The 19,992-nt window shown below is 33.8% G+C and overlaps 1 long non-coding RNA gene, 12 other non-coding genes and 2 pseudogenes across 13 annotated transcripts in view; all 15 read right to left on the minus strand.

The window, feature by feature from the left end:
- Nucleotides 1-979: 979 nt before the first annotated feature.
- On the minus strand, nt 980-1,053 carry LOC118967220 (small nucleolar RNA SNORD113/SNORD114 family). The gene has a single exon (XR_005054111.2). It is a non-coding gene; the product is annotated as a small nucleolar RNA SNORD113/SNORD114 family (small nucleolar RNA).
- An 865-nt stretch (nt 1,054-1,918) lies between these two features.
- The window catches only part of LOC118967106 (uncharacterized), a 111,923-nt gene continuing 93,849 nt past the window's right edge, over nt 1,919-19,992 (minus strand). The window contains exons 45-59 of the long non-coding RNA XR_012133665.1: nt 19,692-19,766; nt 18,736-18,806; nt 16,744-16,829; nt 15,613-16,430; nt 14,851-14,936; nt 14,159-14,222; nt 12,844-12,944; nt 10,836-10,918; nt 9,334-9,412; nt 8,389-8,492; nt 7,121-7,188; nt 5,587-5,682; nt 5,176-5,298; nt 3,256-3,339; nt 1,919-2,985 (exon numbers count right to left, since the gene is read on the minus strand). This is a non-coding gene — a long non-coding RNA (uncharacterized lncRNA). The remainder of the gene's footprint in view (nt 2,986-3,255; nt 3,340-5,175; nt 5,299-5,586; nt 5,683-7,120; nt 7,189-8,388; nt 8,493-9,333; nt 9,413-10,835; nt 10,919-12,843; nt 12,945-14,158; nt 14,223-14,850; nt 14,937-15,612; nt 16,431-16,743; nt 16,830-18,735; nt 18,807-19,691; nt 19,767-19,992) is intronic.
- On the minus strand, nt 2,853-2,926 carry LOC118967190 (small nucleolar RNA SNORD113/SNORD114 family). The gene has a single exon (XR_005054083.1). It is a non-coding gene; the product is annotated as a small nucleolar RNA SNORD113/SNORD114 family (small nucleolar RNA).
- LOC118967194 (small nucleolar RNA SNORD113/SNORD114 family) lies at nt 3,821-3,895 on the minus strand. Its single transcript, XR_005054087.2, has one exon. It is a non-coding gene; the product is annotated as a small nucleolar RNA SNORD113/SNORD114 family (small nucleolar RNA).
- Nucleotides 5,192-5,263, minus strand: LOC118967219 (small nucleolar RNA SNORD113/SNORD114 family). The gene has a single exon (XR_005054110.2). It is a non-coding gene; the product is annotated as a small nucleolar RNA SNORD113/SNORD114 family (small nucleolar RNA).
- LOC118967207 (small nucleolar RNA SNORD113/SNORD114 family) lies at nt 6,155-6,229 on the minus strand. The gene has a single exon (XR_005054099.1). It is a non-coding gene; the product is annotated as a small nucleolar RNA SNORD113/SNORD114 family (small nucleolar RNA).
- On the minus strand, nt 7,992-8,073 carry LOC118967203 (small nucleolar RNA SNORD113/SNORD114 family; annotated as a pseudogene).
- LOC118967206 (small nucleolar RNA SNORD113/SNORD114 family) lies at nt 9,477-9,550 on the minus strand. The gene has a single exon (XR_005054098.2). It is a non-coding gene; the product is annotated as a small nucleolar RNA SNORD113/SNORD114 family (small nucleolar RNA).
- Nucleotides 10,439-10,510, minus strand: LOC118967221 (small nucleolar RNA SNORD113/SNORD114 family). The gene has a single exon (XR_005054112.2). It is a non-coding gene; the product is annotated as a small nucleolar RNA SNORD113/SNORD114 family (small nucleolar RNA).
- Nucleotides 11,579-11,647, minus strand: LOC118967217 (small nucleolar RNA SNORD113/SNORD114 family). Its single transcript, XR_005054107.1, has one exon. It is a non-coding gene; the product is annotated as a small nucleolar RNA SNORD113/SNORD114 family (small nucleolar RNA).
- Nucleotides 14,451-14,524, minus strand: LOC118967202 (small nucleolar RNA SNORD113/SNORD114 family). The gene has a single exon (XR_005054095.1). It is a non-coding gene; the product is annotated as a small nucleolar RNA SNORD113/SNORD114 family (small nucleolar RNA).
- On the minus strand, nt 15,278-15,349 carry LOC118967186 (small nucleolar RNA SNORD113/SNORD114 family). The gene has a single exon (XR_005054080.1). It is a non-coding gene; the product is annotated as a small nucleolar RNA SNORD113/SNORD114 family (small nucleolar RNA).
- Nucleotides 17,280-17,357, minus strand: LOC118967214 (small nucleolar RNA SNORD113/SNORD114 family; annotated as a pseudogene).
- LOC118967195 (small nucleolar RNA SNORD113/SNORD114 family) lies at nt 18,330-18,401 on the minus strand. The gene has a single exon (XR_005054088.1). It is a non-coding gene; the product is annotated as a small nucleolar RNA SNORD113/SNORD114 family (small nucleolar RNA).
- Nucleotides 19,288-19,360, minus strand: LOC118967204 (small nucleolar RNA SNORD113/SNORD114 family). The gene has a single exon (XR_005054096.1). It is a non-coding gene; the product is annotated as a small nucleolar RNA SNORD113/SNORD114 family (small nucleolar RNA).

Raw genomic sequence — 19,992 nt, forward strand, 5'->3', positions numbered from 1 at the left:
TCTATATGACACAACAGTCTCAACGCCTCCCCCATCCACATGACCACCTAAACCTTTAGACCACATTTGTGCAGAATTTGATTCATCTAAATGCTTGTCTCAAAGCAATTTAATATCAATAAACAATGTTTGATTCTACTTTATTCATTCATTGATAAATTATTTTGGACAACTATTCATTCTTTTTAAAGAAATAGAGCAACGCTTAAACGCTCAGAAACCCAGAACAGAAATGGTATTATGTGTATCTATGTTCTCCTTCCCCAAACTGGCAAGAGCCAGAATTTTTGTCATCAGAGGGATTTCATCTGAACAGAACCTGTTTTTATGATATATGCTCATTAGTAGCTCATGCTTTTCCCCGTTGAGCTACTGGCTGTTATTGACTGTTATTCGCTTATTCATGATAACGATAAAATCAGTATCTTCACACACACTCAGTAAAACAGCACTCAAGAACGTGCAGTTAGGTGCTCAGTACCAAAGTGATAACTCATCACCGAAGTGGTAACAGAGTATGCGGCTTCATACTGGAATTTAGTGAGCACAATAGCTCTTATTATATAACAAAATTTATCATTGGCCCTCTTTAAATAGTGCTTTAATCTTTAATAAAGTTATCCTATTTAGTAATAAAAAAAAGGACTGGTAGACCAAAGACATCCCAGAATATGAACATTAACTATTCAAAGACCTGTCTATATGTACTGCATTCTGAGAAATAAAAAAATACATGAAACCCAACTTCTCCAAAATAGACTGGTACTAATACTTGTTTCAACATATATGCTATAGTTGGTCCAGGCATGGCCATGTTTTTTATTTACTTACTACTATTTGTTAAACCCTTCATGCATTAATTCAATTACAATAATATAAACATTATCCGTGAACCACGGAAGTGAAAAAATAGGATAATTAAATATTCCTAACAACTGTACAGGATCATTTCTAACAGGGCAATAGACTACATTCTGTGCTGGACCTCAGACATCCAGACGCGTATTATTCACCATCCTTGACTCATCACCACCAGTGACCATCAAGAGCCTGTGAATCTTTTCCTTCATTTATACTTTGTTCGTTGATTATTTCATTAAATTACACTTACCAATAAGCAAATAATCACAAATCATAAAAACAAGAGTAAGAGCCTTGGATATCCCAAATATCTACCTATAAATCATTTCTGACATATGCTAGATCTGTTTCTCGAATCGACCCCAATGACTCCCACATGGATGCCTCCACATGACAGTGCTTATCAATCCCATGGGCATCACTGGACCATGTTCAGCCTCCTTTGATTATATTTCCATCTTCTTAAAATGCACTGACCACTCTAAACTGCCCAAACTAAGACAAGAACTTCAACAATTACTCATATTGTTCTCCATGCTCCTAAGACGACCACCGAGTTCAAGGTCATGCAGAATGCTAAAATCAGCTAAGCGCCCATCCTGAGGAGTATAAGAAAGAGCAGAAAATAAAATTTGCAACAGTCTATCCATTAGTCCTTTGTATTCCATTTTTCATTTACTCGATCTTATTTATGGTAATATTTACCTATTTTTCTCTTAATAAAAAAAGAAGAACCTACAATTGCTCCAATATATTGATTATTACTTATCAAAGGCTATGCACTCCTCAACCAAAGGGGTAACAACCCCCTTCCTCCAATTATTATCATTTCAAAATATATTAATAGTATTTCTTTCCTTGCCATATATTTTAATAGTTTGAAATATACCTCACTCTGTTCATCTTTAATCAAGCCATAAAATTAGAAGCTCAAGATTTTTAAACATCTCTAACATCTATAAAATTTTTTCCAACAGAAGCATGGGCAATTTCCATCACATTGGACCTCAGAGCTCAGACACGTAAGAGTCATTGATCCGCGACTCAATGCCCCAGCGGTCATTGTTGATCCAGACTTGGCCCTCCTTTTCTTAATTCATGTCTACATGAATTTTATTAATTCATCAAGTCACTAATAATAATGAAATAAATACCTCAAGTTACAAAACTTGAGTAAGTTCCTTTAAATGTCCTTAACCTCTGTCTAGAGAATTATCACTCATGGCAATATGTCCTGTTCATTATATGACTTCAATATTCAATCGGGATGATTCAAAACAATGCTTCTTATTTAACGTGTTATTTATGGTTGGGCCATGGTTCAATAATTATATTTCAAACTTTTTAAAGAATACAAGTGATTACCTTTAAAAAAAAAACCCACAAAACCAAGACAAAAACTTTGACTATTCCCCACGTCAATCTGCATGCTCATAATTCATAGATGTAACTATAGAGACTGTGATCATGGAAGATGCTTAAATCAGCCCAAATGTGTCCACTCTAAGGAGTACAGAACAGAGGAGATGACAAAAATATTTCTGACATTATCTTCACTGGTCTCTGCTTTCCACCTTTCATTTAGTCGGTCACTTGGGTAGTTAGCTATTTGATATAACATTTCATCTTATCTTAGGTAAACAGTTTTGATCTTGCCACTGACAACAGAACATGAACACTGGCTATTATTTAACACTGTCTATATCATCCCTGGCCAAAGACTTACACCCTTACACTATTTATTTCCTGCTGAGTATCAGCATTTTCCATATATATCAATCGTATTTCCTACCTAACCACATAGTTTATAAATGGACAATGCTTTTTATTAGTCATCATTATCTATACATTTTTAATGTTCTTTCATTGATCCAAATTATAATAGTTTGAAAATGCATGAACACAAAGACCAAAAACAAAATCCCTGTATGCCCCTGACATCTCTCTGTAAGATCACTTAAAATGGAGAGAATGGATTAGATTTCTTTGGTGTGGACCTCAGAGTTCCAGACACATGGTATCATCGTATATGACTCATTCGCCACCAGTCGTCATCATTGATCCAGTATGGTGCCTCTTTTCTTCACTCATTTCTATTTGGTTACTGATCAAATCATTTATTCCCTAATAATAATAATAATAATGCTTAATCACTATGATTCACAAAACTCAAGAAGAGTTTTTATGCCCCTTATCCATGTATAAATTCTCACATCAATCTTTCATTAATTATCCACAGGTTCACAACTATGCAATAATCAATATAATACACATCAATCTCCTATTTATCACTAGTATACAGATGGCCATCTTTGTTTATACTTCTAAATAATCCTTTGAATATTCTTAAAACAAACCACCCAAACCAAGATAAGAACTATGACTATTACTCACACTGGTTTCTGTGCTCCTAACACATGATACAACCATCAAGCTCCTGACCATGGAAGCTGGTAAGTTCGTTCAAATATGTCCATTCTGAGGAGTACAAAGCAGAGCCGATGGTTTTTTAAAAAATCAGACCTCATCTCCATTAATCCTTGATTTCTACATTTTAATTACTCAGTGAGGTATTTATTAATTTCCCATAACTATATATACTTTTTCTCTTAACAAAAGGAATAGCCTCAAACTTGAAACTGATTTAGAACAACATAACTCTTACTAAGTAGTTCCTGTATGATCCCACATCAAAGGGTAACACTCTTGATCCATTTATTCCTTAATGCGTATCAGTGTTTTCAATTTTTATTAATAGTTTTTCCCTCACTATATATATTCATAGCTGAAAAATGCTTCACCCTTTTCTTCTTTATCTATTTATTCATTTTGTTTAATGATTCTATCATTGGTTCATAATAATGGTTAAGTCTAAATCTATGAATCTAAAAGAGGAACACATTTGTATATAGTTGGCATCTATTTCATTTCAAGCAGAAGGAACGGACCAGGTATTGTAGTGGACCTCAGAGTTCTGGATACGTAGTGGTCATCATCCATGACTCATACACCACCAGGCATCATTACTGGTCCATGTGAGACCTTCATTCTCTTCACTGCTTTACATTTTATCAATCAAATCATTAATTCACAGATATTAATTTAAAAAACACATTATTCAAGAAAACACAAGAACAAGATCCTTAAATACACTTAAGATCTGTCTATAGAATCATTTCCAATATATAGTACATTTTTTTTGTTAAGGGACTTTAATTTTGCACATTATTGATTAATCAAAAGAATGTTTCCTACTGTAACTATTAATGGGCCAGGCGTGACTTTATTATGTTTAATACTTTTAAACAATGCCAGGAATATTCTTAAACAAATGACTGAAACCAAGATAAGAGCTTTGAGTATTATTCACCTTGTTCTCTTCCTAACCCAGAGGCAGCATAATCTTGATCATGGCAGAAGCTAAAATTTTTGGTGCATCCACTCTGAATACCGAGCAGACTAATAGTCATGTAGGTATTTACTAATTTATGGTAATCATTATTGATGGCTTATTAACTTATGACAATATTTATTTTTCTTTATATACAATAAACATCAAACTTGCAACTGTCTTTCTGTCTATTCTAATTCACATTTCTTCTTTGATTAATTCACTAATGAAGAAATACAGATGAACCACAGAAAAGGCAAGATTCTTCAAAATCTCTAATATTCATCAATAACATCATTTAGTCTGGAGACTAAACCCTTTTCATTAACTGAATTCAGTGCTTGTTTCCCCACAGATTAACCAATGTAATGCTTCCTATCAATCTAACATTAAACATTGGCATGGTTGGTCTTCTTTACCACCCAAACCAAGATAAGAACTTGACTATTGTTCACATTGGTCTCCATGCTCCTGACATGTAAATGCAAACAAAAAGAACATGACTATGGAAAAATCTCTAAATAAAGTCGAATGGGTCCATTCTGAGGAGTAAGGGGCAGAGCAGATGATTAAAAAAAAAATTGAGACCTTCTATCCATTGGTTCACAAATTACACTATTCATTTATGTAACTATTCAGGTATTGATTATGTTAATATTTTTTTCTTAATAAATCAAATATCAAACTTGAAAATGATTCACAGAAATAACTGTTATCCATAATGAACTTAATGATGTAAGTTCATTAGTTATTAATGATAATAGGACTTAATAATTTTCTATTGCCATCCTTTTGTCAAAATCAAAACACACTTGACAAAATAGACCTGGTACATTTTTTTGCCCATTCCAAATTATAATATCAATTTTCTTTGTACATTCCTGACATCAGTTTACAGGGTGAATTCAAAGAGAGGTACTGACCTGGAACTCTTTCATCTTGGACCTCAGAGTTCTAGACACGTATGCGTCATGTATGATTCACATGCCGCCAGCGGTCCTCACTGAGCCAGCAGTTCCCTCTTTGTCTTCATTCACGTCTACGGGCTTTTTGATTAAATAATTATTTCAACTCTACTAACTTTTAAATACAAGACTCACAAACACCTAAGAAGAGTTTTTATGTCCCTAATCTATGTATAGAATTATTTTCACCATAATCTCTCAATAATTTTCCTCAATTTTTCTCATGTACATTAACCAGTATGTTAACTATATCTCATATTTATCACTGTGACACACGTGACTTCTTTAAATGTATTTTGCATTTTTAACAATTAACCTATAAAAACAAGCAGCACTAAAACCAAAAGAATAACTTCAGATGTCACTCACATTAATCTCTGTCCTCCTATTGTATAGTCACAACCACAGGCCTCGTGACCATGGAAGATGCTTCCACCAACTCGAGTGCATCCATTCTGACAAGGACTGAGCACCATACATGATAAAAAATTGGGACCTCATCACCATTGATCCTTGATTTTCAATTCTCATAACTCAGTATTTAGGTGTTTATTACTTTTTCTTAATACATACTTTTTATCTTAACAAAAGGAAAAATTCAATCTTGAGATTGACCCAAAAAATAAAATCCACTGTTCCTTATCATAGTCAATATGAACCTTAACCAATAACTGCTCTCTGGATCCACGAATTTTTTAATAAGCATCAATGTTTTAACTTCAACTAATAAAGTATTTTGCCCCATCACACTATGTTCATAATTAGACAATGCTTCACCCTATTCTTAATGTTTATTTATATTTGCTTGATACTTCTATCATTTTTATGCTAATAATAACAAATCTATGAAATCAATACAAGAATATAATTTTGTATGTTCACTACACTTCTTTATAGAAAAATTTCAACACAGGGGATATGCTAATTATGTCCTGCACTGGACCTCAGAGCTCCAGACACATTATTTTCACTGCCTGTGACTCCTGTGACACCAGTCACCATCACTGGTCCATGATTCACTTTATTTTTCCTTTTGCTCATTTCTACATTTGTATTGATTAAATCATGAATTCATTGATAACAATAAAAACAATGCATGGTTCAAAGAATTTTGGAACATGCTAACATCAGAGTACAGAATTATTTTCCACATTGACTATTATCTCTTTCAATAATAGTCCTCAATCTGACATAGCATGGATTTATCAAGACAATGTTTCATATCAATAATTGAGCTATGGCAAACTTTCTAATTAATTTTTTTGATATTACTGTAAATACCCTTAAACAAATGCCCCAACCCAAGACAACTTTAACTATTATGCATCTTGCTTTCTTTCTATACCCAGACACTACATGACAGTCTTAATGACAGCAGCTGAAATCAGCTCCAGGGTCCGCTCGGAGAGCAAGCAGAAACAATGATATAAATGTTGAGACTTTCTATTAATTCGTAGTTTCCAACACTTGTTTGCATAGTCATTTAGGCATTTATTACCTAATGTGAATATTTATTTTTTTCTTAATAAATCAAATGTCAAAGTTTAACTGATGCAACCAATAACTATTATCACTATCATTGTCAACATTAACAAACAACTGAATGAACAAATAAGTCTACTGTTCGCACTCAAAGGCATATACACCTGATCACTTTATTTTCCAGTCCAATTTATATTATCGTATTTCCTTATTATGTGTTCTCTAAACAGTGTTTCACCCTTTTCACATTTTTTAATTTATATATTTGTTTACTTATCCTGTCATTGATTTTTTAGTGATAATACTTTTAAATGATCAGGTACACAATAATTATTGATCATGTTTCTTTTTTTTAATAATACAGTGAAAATCTTCTTTTTAAAACCCACAAAACCAAGAAATAACTTTGAGTTTTACTCACATGGCTCTCCGTGTTCATAATGCATAGATGTAACCTGGTCATGCTTGAATTAACCAAATGCCATGATTCTGAGGAGTACAAGACATAGCAGATGACAAAAGATCAAGACATTCTGTTCATTTATTCTTGAATTCTACTTTTCACTCAGTCAGTCATGGAGGTAGGTTGTGAATTGAGTTGACCTGTCTTTTATTTTCTTAAGAAATGAATATTGATCTTGCCACTGACAAAGAACATGAATATTGGCTATTACTTATCAATAACTCTATCATCCTTAGTCAAAGAACAACTTCCTAATACATATATTTTCTAAAAAATATTTGTCTTCAGTATATAAAAAGAGTATTTCTTGCCTAAACACATACTTTTATAATTGGACAAAGTTTTTGCCACCTTCCTCTTTATATGTACAGTTGACATTTGAACAACATGGGATACAACAATGTGGGTCCACTGAGGGTCTATGTGCAGAATTTTTTAAATAAATATACTGGAAAATTTTTTGGAGATTTGCAACAATTGAAAATTTTTATTCCTTTCCCTCACTTAATTTATTGTAAGAATACAGTATATAATACATATACAAAATGTGTATGAATCAACTGTTTATGCTATAGGTAAGGCTTCCAGTCAATAGAGGACTATTAGTAGTTTCAGCTTTTGGGGGAGTCAAAAGCTATATGCAGAGGGTTGATGTCCCTAATCCCCACATTATTCAAAGTTCAACTGTATTTATTGATCATTTCATTGAACTTTATGATAACAACAATAATAATAGAAATGCATGAACATGAAGGCCAAAACAAGATCCTTGATACTAACATGTGCATAGGATGCCTGAACCAAGGGCAGTGGACCACATCCATCTGTGTTGGACCTCATATATGACTGAAGTTCCAGACACATATTCATCGTATATGATTTATACACCACCAGTAGTCATCACTGATCCAATATGGTGCCTATTTTCTTCATTCATTTCTACAATCTATTGACTGATTCGAAAATTCAATAATAATAATCTTAAAAGCCAATTATTCACAAAAAGCCAAGAACAGCCCTGAAATCCCTATTCTGTATATAGAATTATTTTCACTTCAATATATCTATTTCTTTAAATATCCTATGTGTCTAGGTTTCCTATAAATTCTATATTTATCATTGGGCTACAGTTGACTCTCTTTATTATATATGATGCTTTTTAATAAATCACTGAAAATCCTGAAAATAATCACTGAAACCCGACAAGAACTTTGCCTGTTACTCACATTGGCCTCTGCCCCCGACACAGAGATACGATCCCAGAGCTCACCCCCATGGAACGACGCTCAGTCAGCTTGAGCACGTCCGTCCTGAGAACTATGGAGCACAGCTGATGATAAAAAACGTTAGTTCTTATCCCCACTGAACCTTGTCTTCCACATTCATTTACTCATTTAGATATTTCTAAATCAATCATACTACAGATATTTGTATCTTAACAAAATGAACAAGAAACTTGAGACAAACCCACACAATACAATTGACTATTAATTATCCGTACGTACACGATCCTAAGTCAAAGAGGTAACACTCTTAATCCATTTAATGTTTAATGAGTTTCACTTTTTCAATTTTATTAACAGTATTTCTTGTCTTACCATGTATGTTCAAAGTTGAACAATGCTTTACCCTTTTTTCTTTACCTATTATTTACATTTCTTTAATAGTTTAATGTAATTAATCCACTAACAATAATAAATCTAAATCTATGAACCCAATACCTATATTGGGCATATTCCTCACATCTGTCTATTGGATCAAATGAACAGAGAATATGCTAGATGTTCCATTGGGCCCCAGTATCTGGGCATGCATTACTCATCACCCATGATTTATCCACAGTCATCACCACTGACCCATGATTGGTCATCTTTCTTTCCATTCTCACAAACATTTGTTTATTAATTCACTAATAAATACACAAAAATAAAAATAAATAAGTGTAACATGCTTCAATATCCTTAATATGAATCTCTACAGTCTTTTCCACAGAGACCATTTCAAAATCTGACCTCAAGGTTGTATTTATGGATTAATCAATGTAATGTCTCATATCAATCTGATATTTAACATTGGCATAATTTGCCTTCTTTTATTATACTTAATATTTTGAGTAATACAGCAAATATCCTTGAACAATCCACCCAAGCAAAAACACTGGGATTACTCACATTGCTCTTTACCCTCACAAGGCAGATGCAACTAGGCCGTGACCATGGAAAATACTTGGTCAGCTAAGGAGTATCTATTCTGAGGAGGACAGAGCAGAGAGAGATACTCTTTGAATGAATAGAAAGACCGCATTTCTTCTGTGTTGGGCGTCAGAGTCCCAGTCACGAATCATTCACTGTCCAAGCCTCATATGCCACAGTCACCATCATTGATCCAGAAAGACCACTTTTTTTTCATTTCTGCATTGCTTACTGATTAATTTGCTAATTCACTAATTACAATTTTAAGGCTTCCTCTAACAGCCTCAACAAGGCCTAGTATGTAACTAGAATCATTCTCCCAACAGAATATATCTCTCATTAATCACCTTCAGTTTTTCATATATGTATTTATCAAAATAATATTTTGTGTGAGTACTATGATACAGTTCAACCACTTTGATTATATTTCACACTTTTTATTACTACAACAAATGCCCTTAAACCAAGGGTATTCAGAATGAGAACTAAGGCAAGAGCTTTGATTGTGACTCACATTGGTCTCCAGGCTCCTTAAACACAGATGCAAGCCGCGGGCTTTTGATCAAGGGAGAATCTAAAAGCAGGTGCAGTGTGACCTTTCTGAGGAGAACAGGGCTTTGCAGAGATGGAAAAGTAACAATGCTCTCCATTGATCCTTGCTTTTCACCTTTCATTTAGTAAGGTAAAGTTTAGGGGATCACTAATCGGGTATACATACTTTTTTGTCCTAAGAAAATAAAACAGCTTTGATTTTGCCACTGACCCAGAATCTAATGTTGTCTATGCCTTGTCCTATCCACGTCATCCTTAGTCATCCAGTAACAGCCATGTACCATTTACTTCTAAGTGAATGTCAGGGTTTCCTGAATACATTAAAAGTATTTCTTGCACAAGCCCTATTTTTATAATTGGACAATGCTTCATACCATTCATATCTATATATTTATTCATAGATTCTCGTGTTGATCCAATTATAATAATACATGAAAATACATGAACACTAAGACCGAAAACAAGTCCCTCATTTATTCCTGATATGTGTCCATAGAAGTCCTTCAAACAATGGGAACAGACTTGATTTCTGTTGGACCTAAGAGTTCCAGACACGTATTCATCGTAAATGGCCCAGACGCCAACAGGAGTCGTCGTCATTCCAATACTGTCCCTCTTTCTTGTCATTCATTTGTTTGTTCAATGATTAAATCATTGATTCACTAATAGTAATTTCAATGCTTTCTAAATGCACCAAACCCAAGAGTTTGTATGTCCCTAATCTGTACACAGGTTATTCTCACATCAGTGTATCTCTTTCATTAATTATGCTGTTTCCTATGCATGGATTAATCAATACAGTGTTTCAGATATCCCATCTTTTCACTGAGCTACACTGCCTTCCTCAACTACATTTTGTACTTTTTAATAATACAATTACTTTTAAAAAACAACACTTAACCAAAAAAATAACTTGAAGGGTTACTCACATTGATCTGTCCTCCTATTATACAGAGGCAACCACGGAGCTCGTGACCATGGAAGATCCAAATCAGCTCAAAGGAGTCTTGTTCTGAGGAGTACAGAGCAGAACAAGGGACCAAAAAACTGAGATTTAGACATTTATTCTTCTATCTTAATATGTATTCATGTATCCCAACAGAATGAAAAACGCAAATCCTGAGGCTGACCCAGAACAATACAGCTGATTCTTAGTAATCAACGACTACATGCTTCTTAACCCAAGAGCTGGTACCTGACACATCTGTTGCTTAATAAGCATCAGTGTTCTCAATTTTATTAATAATTATAATTTTCCTTACCATGTATGCTCTCAGTTAGGCAATGTTTCACCCTATGCTTCTTTAATTTTCATTGATTTAATTCTTCTTTCATTATTCCATTAATAATAACACATCTACATCTATGAATCTGTACAAAAATATGACATTTGTATTGTTTGGTATTGATCCTGACAACTCACTATAGAAAAAATTTGGCCATAAAATCAGTGGCATTTCCTGTCTACCCTGATATTTTTTAAATTGCACAGAATTTCACCCCCTTATCTACTTATTTGTATATTTGTTTACTGATTACTTAACTGATTCAGTCAGAAGGACGGGAAAAAAATGCATGAACACAAAAGCTAAAACCAAGGCCCTTTATAAGTTCCTTACATCTGTTTATAAGGTCACTTCAAACAGGGAAAATGGACCAGATTCTTTATCTGCTGGACATAGTTGCAGACATGTATTCATCATATATGATTCATGCACCACCAGTAGTCACCCCTGATCCAATATTGTCCCTCTTCTTCATTTATTTCTACATCGTTTATTGACCAATTCATTAATTTACTAATTTTAATTTTAAAACTCACAGTACCCTAAAAAGGCAATGATAGCTCTAATTTGTACCTGAATCATGCTCATATCAATATATGTTTCATTATTAACCCCAAATTTCACTTTTGCATTAATTGGTATAATGCTTCAAATTAATTCGGTATTTCTCAATGGGCTACAAATGGCCTTCTTCAATTTCCTGCGGGGCTTTTTAAAATTTTTTCTAGAAAATTGGCCTTCTTTTTATTTTTAATTTTTGTAACTAGTATATTATATTGGAGCATAATTGATACACAGTATGTCCAGTGTACGACATAGTGCCTAGTGCTTTCACAGTCAACTACATTATTAATGCTCAACTCAACAAGTGTAGTTACTATCAAAGGATGTTACAGAACTATTGAGTATATTCTCTATGCTACACTTTCATCCTGTGACTAATTTATATTATGAGATTTTTATATATGGCACTTTCTAAAACTACACCAAATCCCCTAGGGGGAAAAAGAAATGAAACACTGTAATCCAGGCAAGAACTTTGACTTCACTGCCAGGGGTCTCTGGGAGTTCATAAACATACGCTTTTATGTTCTCCTGACAGGGAGCTGGTACCCGAGAGCAAGTCACCACTGAATAATGCTTCTTCAGCTCGGAAAAGCGTCCATGCTGAGAAACCCAAAGCACAACTGAAGACAGAAATGTAAGGTTTTATATGGACCGGACCTTCATTTCCGCAGTTCATTACTGAGTCACCTCACTTAGGTACTTAAGGTTTTTTTGTAATGTACGTAGTATTTTCTCTTAACAAAATAACAACCTCAAACTTGAGCCTGACCCAGAACAGTAAAATGTACTCTTTAAATATCCATATTTATATGATCCTTAGCTAGATAACATCCTTGATCAGTTTATCTCTTAACGAACTTCAGGTTTTCAATTTTTATTAGAGTTGATCCCTCACCACATATGTTCATAGTTACTCCATGTTCACCTTTTTTATCTATTATTCAATTTCCTTTATGTTCCTATAAGCCTATTAATAATAAGCATAAATATATGAACTCAATATAAGAATATGACTTTGATATGCCCAACATCTGTCTATAGTATCAAATATAGCAGGAAGAATGTTCTAGGCATTTTATCTGACCTTTAGGTTCCAGACACATCTTATGCCCCCAGTCATCATCATTGGTCCATTAGAAGCCCACATTTTCTTCGTTCATTTCTACAGATATTAACTCATTAACTCTGTAATAATAACAAAATAAATTCATGATTCACAAAAACTAAAGAATAAAATCCTTCATGTATTACCTCTACCTATAGAACCACTGCCAACATAGCTTATGTCTTTTGTTAATCAATGTTACCTATTAGCAATTAATTAACATAATGTTTTATATCATATTTATCATTGGACAATAATGAACATTTTTAGCATGCGTATTCTTTTTTAATATTACCATGAATACCCCCAAACAAATAAGCCAAACCAAGACAAGACCTTTGATTACTCCTCACTTTGGTCTCTTTCCTAACATGAAGTCAATATTTTCAATAACAAAAACATGGCAATAGAGAAATCAACTTCATTATCTGTTCTGAGAGAACCCAGCAAAGAAGCTGATAAACACACTTGAGAATTTCTCTCCATTGATTCATAATTTCCACCATCTCCTTGCATAGCTGTTTAGGCATTGATTAATTTATGATACTATTTTCTTCTTAATAAGATAAACTTCAAACCTACAACTGATTCAGGCAATAACTGACTATTATATTTCATTGTCTACATCAACCTTAGTCAAAGATGTAATACATTTGGTCCAATTATTATCCATTCTAATGTTTACTGTTTTACTTTCCTACATATTTAGCAAAGAGCAGTGGTTCACCCTCTTCATCTTTATTCACTTAAATATTTCTTATTTTTTTCTACCATTGATAATTAATAAATATGCTTAAATTCATGAACACAAAGACCAAGAAAAAAAAGTATGTGTATTCCTGACACCTGTGTATAGGATCCCTTGACTCATGGGGAACGGACTAGATGATTTTTGTAACTCAGAGTCTTAGACCTGTAGTATGCACTGTATACGGCTGATACACCATCAGCAATTGTTGATCCACAACTGGCCCTCTGTAATTTTGTTCTCATAAACATTTGTTTATAGATTAAGTCATTATAAAAAACAAACATTAATTTAAAAAAAACAAAGATGAGATCATTCACTATCTCTATCACCCATCTGTAGAATAATTCCCAGAGACTAATCTTTTTCATTAGCTGATTTCAGTGTCATATTTATGGATCAGTCAACATATTTTTTCATATCATTTCAATGTTCAGCATTGGCATATTTCAACTTCTTTGATCATATTTAATACTTTTGAATAATATAGTGAATAGCCTTAAACAAACAACTCAAACTAAGGCAACAGCTCTGACAATTACTCACAGACAGTGTTCCTACCACAGCTGGTGATCTTGGAAGGATGCACAATCAGCACAGTGCATCCAGTCTGGAGAGCAGGTGATAAAAAAAAGAGACATCTTCATTTACACTTGCTTTACTTCAGTGTTTTCAAATTCTATTAATTGAATTTCTTGCCTTACCACTTATTTTTTAAATTGGACAAGACTTCTACAATTCATCTTTGGTTAATATGCATTTCTTCATTGATATGTCACTGATTCAATTATAGTAACAAGTAAAAATGCATGAAGAGAAAAACCACATTTCTTCTGTGTTGGACCTCAGAGTTCCAGACACACATTATTCGTCATCATGACTCATACGCTGGCAGTCGTCATCATCGATCCAGAAAAGACTGCTTTCGCTTCATTCATTTCTACATTGTTTATTGATTAATGATTTCATTCACTAATTATAATTTTAAAACCCTATTATTCACAAAGCTCTACAATACTTTGATACTCTAATATGTATCTAGAATCATTCCCCCATCAACACATCTCTGTCATTACCTTCAGTTTTCACATATGCTTTAATCAATTCGATGCTTCCTGTTAATTCAGGGTTTATCAGTGGAACACAGTTGGCCCTCTTTGACCATATTTCATATTTTTTATTAATACAATGAATACTCTTATACTACCCAAGACAAGAGCTTTGATTGTTGTACTCACATTGGTCTCCAGGCTCCTAAAACACAGATGCACGCAAGGGCTCTTGACCAAGGAGGAATCCTTAAGTGAGGTCCGGGGTGCCCATTCTGAGGAGTGCAGGGCAGAGCAGATGACAGAAATAGTTGAGACATTCTCTCCATTGATCCTTCTCCAAAAGGGAACAATCACGTACCATTTATTTCTAACCGAACTTCACGTTCTCAAAACATAGTAATGGTATTTCTTGCCTCATCACATACTTTTAGGATTTGACAGTGCTTCACTCCATCTTTTATTTATATATTTATAGATTCTCACAATACATAATCTATCATATTATAACAGAATGAAAATGCATGAGTGGGAAAAAAAATAAACCCCTAGTTTATTCCTGACATGCATCCATAGGGGGCTTCAAACAATGAGAATGGACTAAATTTCTCTTTTGTCGGACCTCAGAGTTCTAGACACGTATTCATCGTAAATGACTCATACGCCACCAGTAGTCATCATCGATCCAGTATTGTTCCTCTTTTCATCCATTTCTGTTTATTACTTTTATCATTAATAATTTTTAAATGCTATGTAAACAAAAGTCCTTGAACAGCGTTTATATCTCTAATTCAACATAGATTATTCTCACATGATTGTATCTTTTATTAATTGTCCTCAATTTTCTACACATGGATTAACTGATACATTTCACATATCCCATGTTTATCACTGAGATACAGTTGTCTTCTGTAATTTTATTTCATACTTTCTAGTACTACAGTTAATTACCTTAAAAATAAACTTGGAGCAAAAATGAACAAGTGGGACTATATCAAGCTGAAAAGCTTCTGTACAGCAAAGGACACCATCAACAGAACAAAAAGGCATCCTACAGTATGAGAGAATATATTCATAAATGACAGATCTGATAAAGGGTTGACATCCAAAATATATATAGAGCTCACACACCTCAACAAACACAAAGCAAATACTCCAATTAAAAAATGGGCAGAGGAGCTGAACAGACACTTCTCCAAAGAAGAAATTCAGATGGCCAACAGACACATGAAAAGATGCTCCACATGGCTAGTCATCAGGGAAATGCAAATTAAAACCACAATGAGATACCACCTCACACCAGTAAGGATGGCCACCATCCAAAAGACAAACAACAACAAATGTCGGTGAGGTTGTGGAGAAAGGGGAACCCTCCTACACTGCTGGTGGGAATGTAAAGTAGTTCGACCATTGTGGAAAGCAGTATGGAGGTTCCTCAAAAAGCTCAAAATAGAAATACCATTTGACCCAGAAATTCCATCTCTAGGAATTTACCCTAAGAATGCAGCAGCCTAGTTTGAAAAAGACAGATGCACCCCTACGTTTATTGCATCACTATTTACAATAGCCAAGAACTGGAAGCAACCTAAGTGTCCATTAGTAGATGAATGGATAAAGAAGATGTGGTACATATACACAATGGAATATTATTCAGCCATAAGAAGAAAACACGTCCTACCATTTGCAAGAACATGGATGGAGCTGGAGGGTATTATGCTCAGTGAAATAAGCCAGGCAGAGACAGACAAGTACCAAATGATTTCACTCATCTGTGGAGTATAAGAACAAAGAAAAACTGAAGGAACAAAACAGCAGCAGAATCACAGAACCCAAGAATGGACTAACAGTTACCAAAGGGAAAGGGACTGGGGAGGATGGGTGGGAAGGGAGGGATAAGTGTGGGGAAAAAGAAAGGGGACCTTACGATTAGCATGTATAATGTGGGGGGGGGCATGGGGAGGGCTGTGCAACACAGAGAAGACAAGTAGTGATTCTACTGTTCTTCATGTAATTGCAGATTAATGATAACAAAATAAAAAATAAAATAAACTTGGAAAGCAAGGAAAGTATTTTAACTATTACCTTAACCTCCATCTGCTTCTTCTATAGAGGCGCCCATCCAGCTCATGACTGTGGAAGATACTTTAATCAACTCAAACGCATCCATTCTGAGGAGTACAGAGCAGAGCAAGTGATTTTAAAAAATTGAGACCTAATTGCCACTGATCCTTGCTTTCCACATTTCATATATTTTTATCTTAAAAAGGAGAAACTCAATCTGTACTACCAAAAATAATAAAATTGACTCTTCCTTATCAAAATACTTACGACCTCAGTCAAAGAGGGGAGACCTTTATCCATTTATCTCTTAGTGGGCATCATTGTTTTCAGTGATTATTACTATCTTTTGCCTCACAATATATTTTAATAGTTGGGCAATGTTCTACCCTCTTACTCTTTACATATTTATTTGTCTTTGTTTTATGGGTCCATCACTATTCCATTAATAACAACAAATTTAGATCTGTGAAATCAATACAAGAATGCCATCTTTGTACAGTGCTGACATCTCTATAGAAACAATTCCAACAGAGGAAATAGATGAATTCTTTTCCACGTTGGACCTCAGAGTTTCAGACCAATAGTATTCATCATCCAGGACTCATACATGACCAATAATCATCAGTTCAGGTCTGGCACTCCTTATGTTCCCAAATGTGTACATGTTTTCATTGATTAATTCATCAGTTAGCTTATAACAATCAATAAATGTCAAGAGATCAGAAAAACTTGAAACAAGGTCCTTAAATATCTCCAAAATTTGTCTATAGAATCCTTTCTCCTGATATGTATCTCTCATTAATTAACCTCAATGTTTCCTGTGCAGATTAATACAATGCTCCATATCACCCCCTAAATTTACTACTTAGCTGTGGTTGTGATCATTCATTTTACATCAAACTTTTATTCATTCAGTGAAAACCTTTTAAAAAACCACAAAACAAGAAAAGAACTTTGACTATTATTCACATTGCTCTCCAGATAAGAGCTCGTGACCATGGTGGAACCCTTAAATGAACTGAGTCTGACCATTCTAACGAGTACAAGACAGAACAGGATAAAACAGGTGGAGGTATAATGTTTATTTTCCCTTGCATTCCACCTTTCACTTAGTCATTCATAGAAGCAATGAATTGAGATCATGTATAATTTTTATTTTATGAGATCATGTATATTTTTTCTTTACGAAACAAGCCATATCAATCTTGTAACTATTAAGACAATATGAACTGTTATTTATCAATATCTATATCACCCTCATTCATTGGATATCTTTATAGCATCTATTTCCTAATAAATATTTGCTTTCAAATGTGTTAATAGTATTTCTTGCCTAACCACGTATTTTTATAATTGGACAATATTTCACAGCCTTTATATTTACTTATTATTTCATTGATCCAATTATAAAAATACAAAGAGAACATATATGAACATAAAGACCAAAACAAGATTATATAGATGTATTTATAGATCCTCTCATTTTTCCAAATATAATAATAGAATAAAAATGTAGGAACACAACTAAAAACAAGATCCTCAAATATTCCCGGCATATGTATATAGGGTCCCACCAAACAATGGGAATTAACTCCATTTCTTTTACGCTGGACCTCAGAGTTCCAGACACGTATTCATCGTACATGACTCACTTGACACCAGCAGTCATCACTGATCCAATATCGGCCCTCTTTTACTTCATTCATTTCTACGTTGCTTATTGACCAGGTCACTAATAATACTTCAAAATCCTGCTATTTGCAAAAACCCAAGAGTCATGATATCCCTAATCTCTACAGAGAATCACTGTTACATCAGTGTATCTGTTTCATTACTTATCTTACATTTCATGCATGTAGTAATCAATACAATGTTTCATATTAATTAATTCAATAATTATCACTGGCTATAGTGGTGACCTTTGACTCTATATGACACTTTTTAAAAATACACTGACTCTTTTATAAAAAAAAAATCACTAAAACCAAGACGAGACATTTGACTATTACTCACATTGGTCTTTGTGCCCCTAATACACAGATGTAGTCATGGACATCGACACCAGGGACAAGGCGTGGTCCACTCTAAGAACAAGCAGTCAATGATGAAAAAAGTTAAGACCTTCCCTCCACTAGTCTTTGCTTTCCACATTTCATTTACTCACTCATTTCAGTACTTATACATTTTTCATGATGTAAATATATTTTTCTTTTAATCAAAGGAATGACCTGAAACTTGAAAATGAGCCAGAAAAAATACAGTGATTCTTAGTTACCTCGTCCTATAACCCTTAGCCAAGGAGGTAACACCTTTGTTTCATTTATTTATTAATGTACATTAGCACTTCCAATTATATTAGTATTTCTTGCTTCACAATATATGTTCATAGTTGAATTATGCTTCACCCTTTTTTATCTATTGTTTGTATTTCTTTAATGGTTCTATCATTGATCTATTAAGAATAACAAATCTAAATCTATAAACTCAAAATAAAAATGTGATCTTTGTATCCTAACATCTGTCTATAGGATCAGATACAACAGAAGGAATGGATTATTTACTGTAATGGACCTCAGATATCCAGACAAGTATTATTCATCGTCCGTGACATCCATTACCAGTTGTCATCATTGGTCCATTAGAGGCCCGTTTTTCTCCATTCGTTTCTACACTTGCATGGATTAAACCATTAATTCATTGAAAATAGTAAAATAAGAATGTGATTTACAAAAACTTAAGAGCAAGATACTTGAATATCCCTAGTTTCTACTATAGAATCATTTAAAACATAGGTTGTATTTCTTTCATTAATTAATCTGTGTTACATGTTAACTTAATCAATGTGTTTAACATCGTATTTATCATTGGGCCATAGTTAAGTTTTTAAATTATATTTATTGTTTTCTTACTAATACCACTGATACACTTAAACAAATGACCCAAAGACAAAATTTTTCATCATTACTCACCTTGGTCTCTTTTCTAACACAAAGGGAACATGACGATCTTGATCAGAATAGATGAGATCAGCTGAAACATCTGTTCTGAAGAATAGCGGACAGAGAAGGTGATAAAAAGGTTGAGTCTTTCTCTGCACTGAGTCATATAATCCAAATACAATCATTTAGACATGTATTAACTTAGGGAAATATTTATTTTCATCTTAAAAATAAACTTCAAACTTGCAACTGATTCAGACAATAACAGACAAGCACATGTCATTGTCTGTATCCACCTTAGCCACAGATGTTATACACTTGGTCCTTTTAC

This window comes from Manis javanica, chromosome 8, assembly GCF_040802235.1.
Source record: "Manis javanica isolate MJ-LG chromosome 8, MJ_LKY, whole genome shotgun sequence".
NCBI lineage: Eukaryota > Metazoa > Chordata > Mammalia > Pholidota > Manidae > Manis > Manis javanica.